Source organism: Pseudopipra pipra, chromosome 3, assembly GCF_036250125.1.
Source record: "Pseudopipra pipra isolate bDixPip1 chromosome 3, bDixPip1.hap1, whole genome shotgun sequence".
In the NCBI taxonomy this organism is placed as follows: Eukaryota; Metazoa; Chordata; class Aves; order Passeriformes; family Pipridae; genus Pseudopipra; species Pseudopipra pipra.
In genome coordinates, this window is record NC_087551.1 from 93,453,446 (window position 1) to 93,466,466 (window position 13,021).

Consider the following 13,021-nt stretch of genomic DNA (forward strand, 5'->3'; position numbering starts at 1 on the left):
CCAATTTGGCATGGAGTTCAAGGAATTTTGTCACCTTCACGCGAAGGAGCACTGACTTCTTATCTAGCATCCAATGTAGCCCTTTCGTGGCTTTCAGTCAAGTTTCATTATTCTCAGAAGTGTAGTCAGATCACCCATATCACTTTTTATTCATCTCCTGAAGTTTCTGAAAGATGTGGACTTTTAAAAGAAATATATTTTATTATTAAATACATGCAAATAGAGATGCCTCCCCCCCCCGAATTTGTGATCTAGTGAATTTTATACCATATGCATCACCGCAACTTGAAAAATTTCCTTCAGTCAGGACTCATCAGTGCATTTAGTTTATTCAGCTGGATCACTCATATCTGCCACTCAATTTTAATAGTACTATAAAGAGTTATATTGACTGAGTTTGCTTTCAGCAGCTGTTTTAGTATGCTAAATTCAATCTAATCATTATAAGATATATTTTATTTTCATTCTGTGTTTTATAGTTTTTAAAAGTTGCAAATATTTTAGAGTCCAGCAAAGTAATGAGATACTGCTTATATTTAGGCAAAAATTATGTCTAAGAATCTCTCATTCAAAGACGTGATTCAGTTTTCAACCTTGTAAGAAAACTGAAACAATTAATAAGAACTCTTTAAAGATACAAAGGAAAGAAAAAAAAAACAAATTGGGGAATATGTTATAGAAATGACTGAAGCACTCACCCCAAGTTTTGTCTCACTGTTCATGGATAAGGTCGTTCTCAGATGTTGGTGCATAACATTATGGCTTTGGAATAAAATGGACAGCAGACTAGGACTATCGATAAAAGTTGGATAAATATGCAGATCTTTGGTAGTTTTGCTTCTTGGGTGAAATTCATCTGGCACCATTCCCCATGCAGAGTCATGGTCGTCAGGGGTAGTTTCGTTCTGGTTGATAAAAGAAAGGCTAATCTTATATTCGCTTTTAAAAAAGGCAAGGAGACAGAATTGTGAAATAATAGGCTGGTCAGATTCATCTCAGGCATTAAATGAATAGCATATCTTATTAGAAACCGTTTTCAAACAAGAAATGCAATCAGAAATAGGAAACATGGATTTATGAGGGCCATATCATGTTTGATCAGTAAGATTGCTTTTTGAGATGAAATGACTGGCATGTGAATGAGCAAAATGGGTGAATGTAATGTGACTTGACTTTAGTAAGGCTTTTAACACCATTTTGTACAGCTGTTACATTGGAAAGCGGAGGAACTAAAGGCTAATCCTTTTAGATGAATTAAAAATTGACTGGACTGTACAGTTCAAAGGGTTGCAGCCAATGGTTTGAAATTCAGTGAGTGCCCAGTAACACATGGAATATCCTGGTGGTTGAAGTTGAAGTCAGAGTTGCTCAGCATTTTTTTCAATAACTTGAATGACTAGATTAAACATGTCCCTAGCAAATTTATAGTATATATTAATGTGAGTGGGACAGACATGGGAATTAGTGAAAATAGCTCAGTTCAAGATGAGAACATGACATATAAAGGTCAAGAAAAATTCCTCAGAACTGAAACAGAAAAAATTTGCATATGAAATCATAGGTCTTGTCTGTCTCAGTTTAATGAGACTGAAGTGTTTTGCTAAGGAGGATGAGTTTTGAGGCAGACCAAACTCCTCCCTCTAAGCAATTGTAAATCAGAAATTAAGAGGCTCCAATTGAGAAAGTATGGAGAAAGAAAAAATAACAGCCCTTTATTAAAGGATATATGTCTATTGGCAAAACAACAAAAGAACATAAAACCAACCAAACAATAATCCTGTACCCAAAAATCCCCTTGAAAAAGGAAACAGTTCAGTACTTTCTGCCTTTTGGTGCAGTTCCAACCAGGATCAGCAGGGAGCACTGTTGGATCACTGGAGGTGCAGAGCCTGCAGTTGCTGGGTGATGGACAGCAGGGGGCGCTGTTGGGCTCTGGCAGTTGCTGCGTGAGGCCCCGGTTTGTGGGAGAAGCCGAAAATGGGGATCTTCCCCCCCACAATGAGAAGGGGAAGGGGGAAAAAAAAGGGGAAAAAGGGGCTCTTCCCACAAAACTCATGGTGTCTGTGGCTGGCTGTGGCCAGGATTTGCCCCCTTTCAATTGATGGACACAAGCCACTGCCAACACAGGAGCGGAGGAGGGAAAGGGCAACTTCCTCCTCAAAAGGTTCCTCTGCAGGTGGGTCAAGTCTCTCCGATGAAGTCCGAGCAGGTCTGGGCTGGGGGCAGAACAGGGCGCAGGGAAACGAAGGCAAACTGGGGCCAGAAACAGCCAGGTGACCAGGCTGAAAACAAAGTGAACCTTGGACCTCTCCAACACACACCTTGCCTGAGTTAAGGCAAAAGTGAACTGCCTCTAGTTTCCCAGGAGAGGAAAAAAACTCATCACCCCTCCCAACAGTCTTCGGAGGGCCATCAGCTTGGAATGTGGATCTGCTGGTTAGTTCTTTTGTGTGGATCAATCACCCAAGGCAAACCACCCTCCCCCATTCGACATCTTTCTTTTAGAGATGGAGGGGAAAGAAAAAAAAAGACTTCCCCCTTGTTTTTTTTAGAACAAGTAAGCCTATCACACTGTCTTATGCCTTTAAATAAACCTACCAAGTCTATATAGGATGCAAAAATAATAAGCATGTTGAAAAAGTAAAAAAGTACTCTAAGCAAGTGCAGGAGCATTATTCAAACACAAATAGACTGTATGATTAAAAAAAAGAGTGTGTGTGTGTGGGAAAGAAGAATGAAATCAGAAGAAAACCGATATATAGATAGCTGTTCATACAAATTTCACCCTATCTTTCTTTCTTAAGACAATTTATTTTAAAGATGAAGAAATGTAAGTTTGCCCTGTCTGGATCAGAAAGTATTTTGTATGGCTACAGGGGAAATGACTAATCTGAAAATATTGAAGAAGATGAGATTTAGAGAACTGAAGTTGGGCTAAAGGACAGGTGACAGTGGCTTGTACGAAAATTTGAGTTTTCAGGCAAAGATTAAGTATTCCTAAATTACTTATGTTGGAAATTATCTTGCTTAATATTTTCATTAATGTTGTGAGCACAGAAATGGACATGTGTTACAGAAAAGCAGATATGAGTAAAAGCTAACAAATTTGCTAATGCACGGGAGGACAGATAATACCACATTGTAAAATTAATGTTTTGAGGGAAGGGAATAGTAGCCTTGTATTAAATTTTCAAAACATGTACAAGATAATGTATTTATGGGATAGAAGATAGAATTTTGGGTTACTTGTCAGTCAGAGAGACAAAAGAGGAGAAAGACATGGTTATGTTATACTAGCTGCCAAATATAAGGTTACAGAAAGACCACTAATGATTTCTTAAGAGGACAAGAGAATTTTTAAGTTCTGTCAATATATTTCTAGTGAACATACAAAGTAAAGTTTTGGACGTTAAGGTAAAAGATCACGGTGAGAACTAAGATTTAGAGCTATATAAATATCTGATCACATATGTTTAAGAAAGGTAGATTCAAGTGGGATTTGTAGAGCAGTACTGAAATCAGCCTGATGGAAAAAAATCTCATGAAATTATTCTGGAAAATAAACTCTCTGTTTCTATCTCATTAATAGATCTAGAGTGACAGCGGTGTAAAAAAGAAAGGGGTGTATGATCAAAGCAAGGGCCAAGATGAGAATGAGTGACTATTATCTGGCAATATCTAAATTTATTTCAGGTATTCAGATTAAAGTTTACAGTCACAGAAAGAATGAGAGAGTTTCACATAAAATCTGTGCATTTCAGTGACAGTTACTTTCATAGTTTTAATTTGCTCAACATGAAATCTAAGGGGTTCGTCTGCCCACAGGGACCCAAACTGTAGAAACAAACTGCTAAAGCAAATTTCTGCCATCTACTCTAACAGTATACAAGTGCAAGCAAACAGGAAAAGGGATAGGACTTCCTTTCTGCTTGGAGTTGAAGGAAATATTTTTTGTGTGAGATTATATTTACAGCAAACTTGAGCAATCTGGAAGCAGAGGTGGGATATAAGCTTTGTGGACAGAGCTCTCTTGCGACTGAGATTATCTGTAAGAGTAGGGTGGAATTCAAGAATATTCTGTAGAAGTCAAACGAAATCAGTACTACTAGAGAATTTTTCAATTGTATACATTCCCATGATGGAAAATGCTGTTTTTTGAAATGATTGTTTATAGGAATTGGACATTTTTAACTCGGTAAGAAAAAACGTCAAATGGGCAGGAAAGGTATGAAATCTTTCTTATTAGGGAAAGACCAGTAGAATCATAACTGGGTTACTTGGGGACCAGTTATAAGTGTTTACGGTCCTTGGTCTATCTGAGTAATTCCAGATGTTAAACTTAACACTGCTTAGGTGAGTTCTCTGGCCTATTGAATAGGACATTGACTCTTGTAAGATCACGGACCTCTGAATATCTTCCAGAGACTGAAATTTCCCAGATCTTGCATGTGGGCCAAATTCAGTATTTGCAGTCTTGCTCTCATACTTTTTCACATTTGTAAGGTACCAGGGTTATCCTGAAAGAGCATAGAAAACCATTTTGATTCTCAAAACTTAAAGCAGTGAAAAATGTGTCTTCTACTAATTCTTATGGAAGTTCCAATAAAGAACTCAAGTGATGAATCATAAACCAGAAATAAATGTCCCACTCCATAGTTATCCATAGGCTTTTTATATTTCAAAAGTTTTCTGTCAGCCTTGTAAGATGCTTAGTGTGCTATAGTGTCATTGAATAATATTAGATATTTCATTTATATTGAGGAGATTATGAACAAAATGGTTTTCCCCTTGAGTGACAAGTCATTAGGTTGAAAAGATTTGTGGTGATTTGAAACTCCCAAGAATCTAATTTCTAAGTTCAAGCCCCCCTCCCACAGTTTGCCCCTGTGAGAGGGTTTAGTGATGGTATGGACTTGATATCTTTTTCACTTCATGTGGAGAGTTTTCAGACAAAACACAACCATTTGTTATTGGGGGAAGGGGAAAATATTTACAGAGATTTATTTACACCCACATATATATTTACATTAAATTAAATTTCTCCTTTTCTTCAATAAAAGTCCAAGAAGAAAAGAGAAAAGTCTTTCTGTCACTTCTCAGGCCACAGTTCTTTAATTTCAGGGTTTTTTGTGGCACTGGTTAGTGTCCTTCATTTTCCTGAGGCAGCAGATTTAAGTATGGCAGTCAGGATTTTTGTTCTTACTTTGTGGAAATTCCAACTCCGAGCCCGAGCCTTCAGGGGATTTCCTTGTAGATCTTCACTCCTCTTGGCTTAGAACATTGAAGGCAGCTTTCAGTTCAGTCTTACCAAAGTTCTTTTGCTCTATCTCAGCTCGCCAGCATGATAAAAGCAGCAGCAGCAGAGGGCACAGCCACCTCCTCCGCATTCTGTTCTGGCTCGGCTCTCAGGACAGCTCCGGATTTTCAGCTCCTTTCTCTCTCTCTCTCTTTCTAGCTGCTGCTGCATTTTGGGACTCCCTAAGGGTTTGGAAGTCCACCCCTCTTCAGGAAGTCTCTGGTTTTTGGGAAAGTAACACAGTCTTACCCCAAAACAGCTCTGTTGAGTTTTCCTCTGTTTTGTTGCCGGCTCTTCCTTTTGCAGGAACATCTCTGCATCTTTCAGCCGCTTCATGTTATCTTGCTGCTACTGGCTATCTTTTTGGCTTTTAGTCATTGTTGTCTCTGTTCAGGACTGCTCCGCTGCTGTTTTTCAATGTCTTCTGCTGCTGCTGACAGTAAGGAAACTCTTCCAGCTCTTGATTATGGGACCCGGTCCAGCTTTGACACTATACCGGGTCCCCCGTGGCCTCAGTTGGGGTTGGGGGCCCTTGGCCTCCAGAGGGGCTCACCGGCCCCCTGCCTCCTCGTGGCTCAGATCATGGCTACCTACCTTCTAAACTATCTTCACCACCTTCTTTTCCGTTTCTGTGGGTATGTAATTTCCGTAGGGTGCATGTGGACTTTTGATTGGTCTAGTATTATCAGTGGGGAAAACCATTACTACCTCAGAGAAAATGTTTTTCAAACCACCACAAGATCGAACTGTGGGTCAATACTCACACACACCAAGGTTAGGTACATAACCTAGGGGACCTCTTTTCCTAGGCTCCCTACATAAGAAATGCAGAAAAGCATTGTTTTCATTAGAGCAGGATCTTGGTCTTTGAGGGGAGGCGATACCTCTTTTAGGAGTTACCCTGCCTTAGTGATACTGACCATCCTGCAGCAGACAAGTGTCTGGATGCTGAAATTTTTATGTACATGGCCACTGCAGTATTTTAATTTTGACAAGTCAGTGTTTTCCATCAAAATTAGTTTGCTGAAAAATTCCCAGTCAGTGCTAGTTGGCATGTGTTTACAGCTAGAGTGAATCAGCCACATACAATGTTGGTTGGCACATGTAGCTATTGTTGAGACTGACAGTATGATATGATAAGTATTTGGCAGGTCGTTCTTAGCTCAGCCACAAAGAGATACCTTTGTCATCCTTTGCTCCTCCAGCCCCCATGGTGACCCTGTAGAATTACAAGTTCTCTGCACGTAGCATCAACTCTGTGGATGTAAATGGCTGATGGAAAGACCTGAAAGAAAACTTTTTTTCTCTATTTAGATTTCTTATTTGACTGGAGAGATTGTGCAATAGTGACCTCCTAGTTAACACAGTGTAAGTAACTACTTTTTCTTAGGAGAAAAAGTAAAACAAACTCAAAAAATATTTAATCTATGATGTACACTTTCTTCACTTCAACTTGAAGTTTTTTTCTTAAATGAATTCTGATAGTCTATAATAATTTTTGTTACAAGAAAAAATTGGGGTTTTTGGTCAAAAAGAAAAATTGATTTTTCTAAGTTTTCCATTTTCCTTCAGCTTGAGCAACTTGCCACATTTGACTTAAATTCATGAATAATTACTTACTGCATACTACTTCCCTCCCTCATCAAATGATGTTTCTGAACACTTGTAGTCGAACTGAGGAGAAGCCTCACCGAGAAAAGATATGTGAAAGAAATAATAAATTCTGTTGTACTCCTGCTCTTCAGAATTATGTATGGACCCACTGACTTCTGCAACGCATACTTGCAACGTATGGTTTGGCTTTGAGCTGATGTAGGGTCCTCTATTTTGCAGGATATGACTAGCACTTGTCTCTCTGATGCAAAAATATTTCACATAACAATACAGATGTTCCCATTTCTTCCCCTTACCCAAGGCATTAGTTCTGCTTAAATAATAGCTATTTTCTTTTTTGGATGCTGCTGTACCTACCACCTTAGTATTAGCTTAACATAAAGTGGCTTGAGTTGCCTTTTGCCTGTCAGAACACTCTTTCTGAAACGAACAGTGTCCATCCAATCCCTACTAGAGTCTGTGCTGCTCTTCCTTGATTTGTTGAATGCATCTTTGATAACTCTCCAAATACTGTCCCTATTTTTACTGCAACATTTTCATATGAATAATTTCACTTCTAAACCATCAAGGATTTCCATTGTCCTCCCAGCTTTTGTTCCTGATTTGTAATGCTTTCTTCCTACAGCACTTTCAGTGTTTTTCCTCTCACTCTTCTCTTTCCTGTACAGTTACAGTTTCTTAAACCATAATATTTCTGATTCTATGTTTATTACCTGTGTTGCTTCTTCATGGGAAAAGATGTCTGAATTTTCATAAAGAGAGAATTGTCTGACAAATTCTGTGGCATGCAATTCATATATATATAATCATTAATCATAAAATCATAGACTCATAGAATAAAACAGTGTGGAAGGGATAGCTGGAGGACACCTGGTTTAAAATCTGAATACATTGTTTATTGAAAACAGTAGAATCTATAATATTGCTTTTTACTCTATGTTCTGTGACTATGGTAATGAATAAAAGGGCAATTAAAGCTATTTTCCAAATGTCATGCAGTACGGGTTCTATTCTTTGATGATAAATGCAATCAACGTGAAAGAATTAAGCATTTTGGATGTTCTAAGGTGTTTGATCTTGTTAAAAGGAGGGATTTTAGGAAGATTTATCACAGCTAGGAACCAAGTACCCTCACAGAGTATTAAAGATAGTCTATTATAACAGAGTTCTTCAAAAGAGGGCAAGTGTGAGCTGCATCATTTCAGAGCTACCCTTAGTTTAGTTCTCTTTCGAGAATCTGGAATAGACGTTCTTTGAGAGGATCAACTGCCATTTCAGTTTTCAACTTGCTTGTAAGGAATATATGATAATCTGATTAATTGAAGGTCATGCCAATCATAAGGCTAATCTGAAAATATATAAAAAAAGAAAATCTTACCAATCCCTGTTAAAAGGGGAAGTATCTGCAGTATGCCTAATTGTTACTGTCTGAAAATTGAATCTCATTCTTTTTTGAAGCAACATTTTTATTCTAAATTAGGAACAATAATGCTCACTGATATTCTTTTCTCATTGACTTAATCCGATATATGCAGAGACTTGTCTGATCTCTGGCATATTGCTATAAGATGGAGATATACGAGAACCAGAGCAGACCAAAGAGAACTGGAGGCTAATTGCATCCTTGTTAAGGTTGAAGAATTTTACATTTTACTTCAGTTACAACAGATACATTATGGTTCGGACTGAATTTAAGTCTGAAAACAGTCTGGAATCTTGTGTAGTAAATTGCTAGTGCATCTCAGGTGGGTAACACTTCTGAAATACAACAACATGAATTAAAAACTAAAGCTGCATGTTGTTTTTGTTGTATAAATGGGAGCTATTATGATAAAAATTTATTTTTCTGTTTCAATGGAATGCTTGCAATAGCTTGTATCCCAAAGGGTAGGACAAATTTCCAGGCTGGGTAATATGGGCCATTGAGCTGCTGTGAAGAGCTGCCTCAGTCCTCTGTAATTTTTCCTCACATTTCTTGTAGGTGGAGACCATTTTTAATTTTGTCTATGAATAGCTTTGTCCATGGTTATCTCATGAAGCCCCTTTATGCACTGTATTCACTAAAAAATTACTATTAATATTTAAATACCAAAGTTCTTATGATACATTTAGAATCTAGTACCCATCTCATACTGTGCTGGTTTGAGCTGGGATAGAGTTAGTGTTGTTCTAGTAGTGGTACGGTGCTGTGGTTTGGATTTAGAATGAGAATAATTTTGGCAACACACCGATGTTTTAGTTGTTGCTGAGCAGCACTTATACAGCATCAAGGCCTTTTCTGCTTCTCACCCCACCCCACCAGTGAGGAGGCTGGTAGTGCAGAAGGAGTTTTCAGGAGACACAGCTGGAACAGCTGATCCCAATTGACCCAAGGAGTATTCCACACCATACGGTGTCATGCTCAGTGTATAAAGCTGGGAGGAAAAAGGAGGAAGAGAAGCGACATTTGGAGTGATGGTGTCTGTCTTTCCACCAGACAGATGTCTGATGGAGCCCTGCTTTCCTGGAGATGGCTGAACATCTGCCTACCCATGGGAAGAGATTGAATGAATTCATTGTTTTGCTTTGCTTGAATGCATGGCTTTTGCTTTACCTGTTAAACTGTCTTTATCTCAACCCACGAATTTTCTCACTTTTACTCTTTTGATTCTCTCCCCCATCCAACTGGGAAGGAGTAGATGAGCAGTTGTGGGGGGCTGAGTAGCTAGCTGGGGTTGTACGACAAGACATGGTTAATGAAGAATCCTTTCTCCACTGAAATTTCAATTGCATTCACCAAATCATATTTTAGTAATTCAAACCAAACGTGCTTCTATTGTTCACACTGGAAGGCCTTCATTATTCCATATTACATTTAACATATGTAATGTGTATTACAACAAGAGTCTGCTAGTTAACTATTGTCAGAAGTATGACTTTGCTTTTATTGTTCAGTTATTCTTATTTATATAGTATTCAAATTCATAAGAAAATAAGAAACTCAAGGACTGCCTTTTTTTGTCTGAGGAGTAATAGCGAGATACCTGACTCTTATCTTTTCAGATGGAGAACTTGCCCTGATGCTCCTGGGCTACTGGAACCAGATTTAGACTTCTGTAACAATGTAAAAGATGTTTCTAAACTCATCAAACAAGTCTGTGAATACCAAGTAACCTTTGCTTTTAATCTTAAGAGGCAGAGGGCATTTAATGAAATTTGTTTATGTTGATCCAGTAGCACAACATTAAAAAACCTGTTCTTGTAAAGCAGTAGAAGTTGTGGAATCTGTGTAGTTGCTATGTATATTGTAAAGCAGTGCCACAGAGCTGCCCTCACAAGAAGTGAATCACAGAGGAATCAGACTCAGCTCCTCTTATAGTTTGTGGTATGCCTCAGGGCTCCTTCAGCGAAGCTGTCAGGGGAAATGGTGGGAGAGAAAAATAAAGTACAGAAGAATATGCAGGAAGATCTATATGTTGAATCTTGCAAGGGGTCGCTTGTTAAGGGGTAATACTGTTCAAAGGAAGAATTCTGGCCTATAGCCTTTGATCAGTGTCAAAATTAAGCGAAACTCTAGGTAGATGTTGAAATGTATTCCTCAGTGCTGACAAATTTCTAACAAGCTAGATATCAAACTGTGTAAATCACACATGTAGTCTTGCTCTGTAACAGCAGAAAACAAAGATGGAATATAATTTTTAGGACAGTCTTAAGGAAAAGACTGTTCTTTGTAAGCTCAGTTAGGCAGTTTGTTATGCATGAATTCATTACTCCAGCTGATTGGTTCTCATGACTGAGCATATCCAATGGATTCAAGTGTCAGAGTAAAGTAGTTTCACACCTAATGCTTACAGATATTTCCAAAGCAACTGATATTCACTATTTTAAAATCACTTCACAGTAGCCGAAAACTCAGACAACACCGGCTTAAAAAATAATGGAAAGGTGAAGTACTTTTCTATGCTGTTCAAAGGCATCACTGTGCACTGAGAAAGGGAGCCACATCTCTTCAGTGACCTTATTTTGCGTCCAAATATGTACCACTGAGTGCAGGAATTCCACAGTGGGGAATTTTTACCTCTTTTTACCTTACTTTGCTGTTTCAGGGAAGGTGAAGGTATCCTGGTGTTTGCTGTTGGCCTTCAGGCAGGTCTTTTTTCCACAATCCTGAACATGTAGATATGCTTATGTATATACATATGTATGTATGTATATAACCAAGAAAGTGAGACAGTTATGAAGAGATGCATGTATATAACCAAGAAAGTGAGACAGTTATGAAGAGATGCATGTATATAACCAAGAAAGTGAGACAGTTATGAAGAGATGCCCTTTGCAAGGGCCAGGATAGAAAAAAAGAACATCTACAGCATTAGCAGGGATAATGTTCAATCCCACTAGGCTAAGGCAATATCATAGGTAAGAGATTAACCCAAAAAGAATATTATTATTTTAAAAATGGAGAAAGGAAAAGCTAATTAAAGTAAGCTGGAAAGGACTTTCTTAATTCTGGAAAGTGTTATCAGTCAGAAAGTTCATTGCTGAAAGGTAAGTTCTTTTACTAAAACTAAGCTGTTCAATTAACAAAAAATGTTTTAAAATTACAGAATTTACCTTATAAAAATGTTCAGGCTTTCTGATTCTTCCTCTTTCCTGATGGTGAATTTAATCCTATCATTGCTCTTTTCATTAGCAAAGCAGACCTCTGCTGCATAACTTCATTAAAATGGCAGCTCCCACTGAGAGAAACAACTCTATTTGGTGAATGGGGATCCTGAAAGAGTGACAGCATGTCTAAAAACTTCATGGAATTTTTTATCCTCTATGTGCATGATGTACATACGCATAAGTACAAGCACGCATATTTAGAAGTATCCATGTTTTTATATTTGTCTAGAAAATGTCTGTGTTTAGCTCTGTAAACACACTAAAAAACCACAGATCCTTTGTTTTCTGAATTATTGCTTTTGTCATTAGAATCTGCATAGCATGCTCACACCCAACAACTGAAACTGATTTCAAAGGACTCAGATGTGCTGCTTTGACAGATCAGCATTAGAGGCTATTCAGCAGCAGCAGCAGCAGCAGCTACCCTCCTCTTAAGAGTAACACTGGTGACCCTCTGACTTGCAACTCAGAAGTAGGTGGGCACCAACACATCATGCACAAGGTCTGTAAGAAAATAAGAGCTTTGGAGGCCAGGAGGAGGCATTTCTTCTTTTCAACAGCAAGATTAGCATTTTGCATTCCCTAGAAGGTTTATCAAGACATTCATGGACTTTCCCAGTTGATAGACCAGATCCTGGCATTCACATCCCAGGCATTTCACTAGGATGCTGCACATTACTTTGGTTGTCCAGCTGCTTCAGCTATGAGGGATATTTCCTCCATTAAAGGGGCAGAAAACAAAGAAAGATAATGCCATAATCTGCTTCAGCTACAGCCAATCAGTTTATCATTGCTCATATTGCACCTGCTCCAGAAGCTTCATCGAGCTTAGTGTTTTCCAGAGTTATTTCTGAAATTTTTCATGAGACATAGTACTCATTGGTTTGCATTTTAGTTAATATATTGGGTAATTTTTGTACTTTCTTGAATGTTCCCTTTCATGCACATGAAAACTGTGCATCATCTTTAGAACACGGCCAAGAAGACCAGTTTTGAGGACATCATGCCAGAAGCTTTAAGCCAAGCTAAGTGGACTGTTCAGTACAAAAGGGACCTTAAACTTGGATAGAAATTACAATTGTGGCATGAGCTGCTGTATTAGGGTATGCAGTAATTTAATAGTTAAATATGTCAGACCCAAGGATGATATTACTAGATATCATCATTCCTTTATGTGGAAATATCTAGGCAGGAGGACAGAAAAAAGTATATGGTACTATTCATGTTCCTTTTTATTGATATACTTTTAAGAGATACTTGAACTTGTCACATAAGGCTTCATTTGGTGCTCTTTGAAGTTAATGGAAAACGCTGAATTGACTTAAGGCCATAGTTCAGGCCTATAATTGATCTAAATGAGGTGCTAATAAGCTATGTATGTGAATGTCTCTATTTTGCCTCCTCCAGTTTCTGGCACTACCGTTTCACTGCATCTTGTCCTAAGCTATATGCATAAATCTCTGG

At 38.2% G+C, this 13,021-nt stretch overlaps 1 long non-coding RNA gene across 1 annotated transcript; it reads left to right on the top strand.

The window, feature by feature from the left end:
* The first annotated feature begins 1,940 nt into the window (after positions 1–1,940).
* LOC135410618 (uncharacterized) lies at positions 1,941–10,158 on the top strand. The gene is made up of 3 exons (XR_010428788.1): positions 1,941–2,176; positions 6,611–6,664; positions 9,953–10,158. It is a non-coding gene; the product is annotated as an uncharacterized LOC135410618 (long non-coding RNA).
* The last annotated feature ends 2,863 nt before the right edge of the window (positions 10,159–13,021 follow it).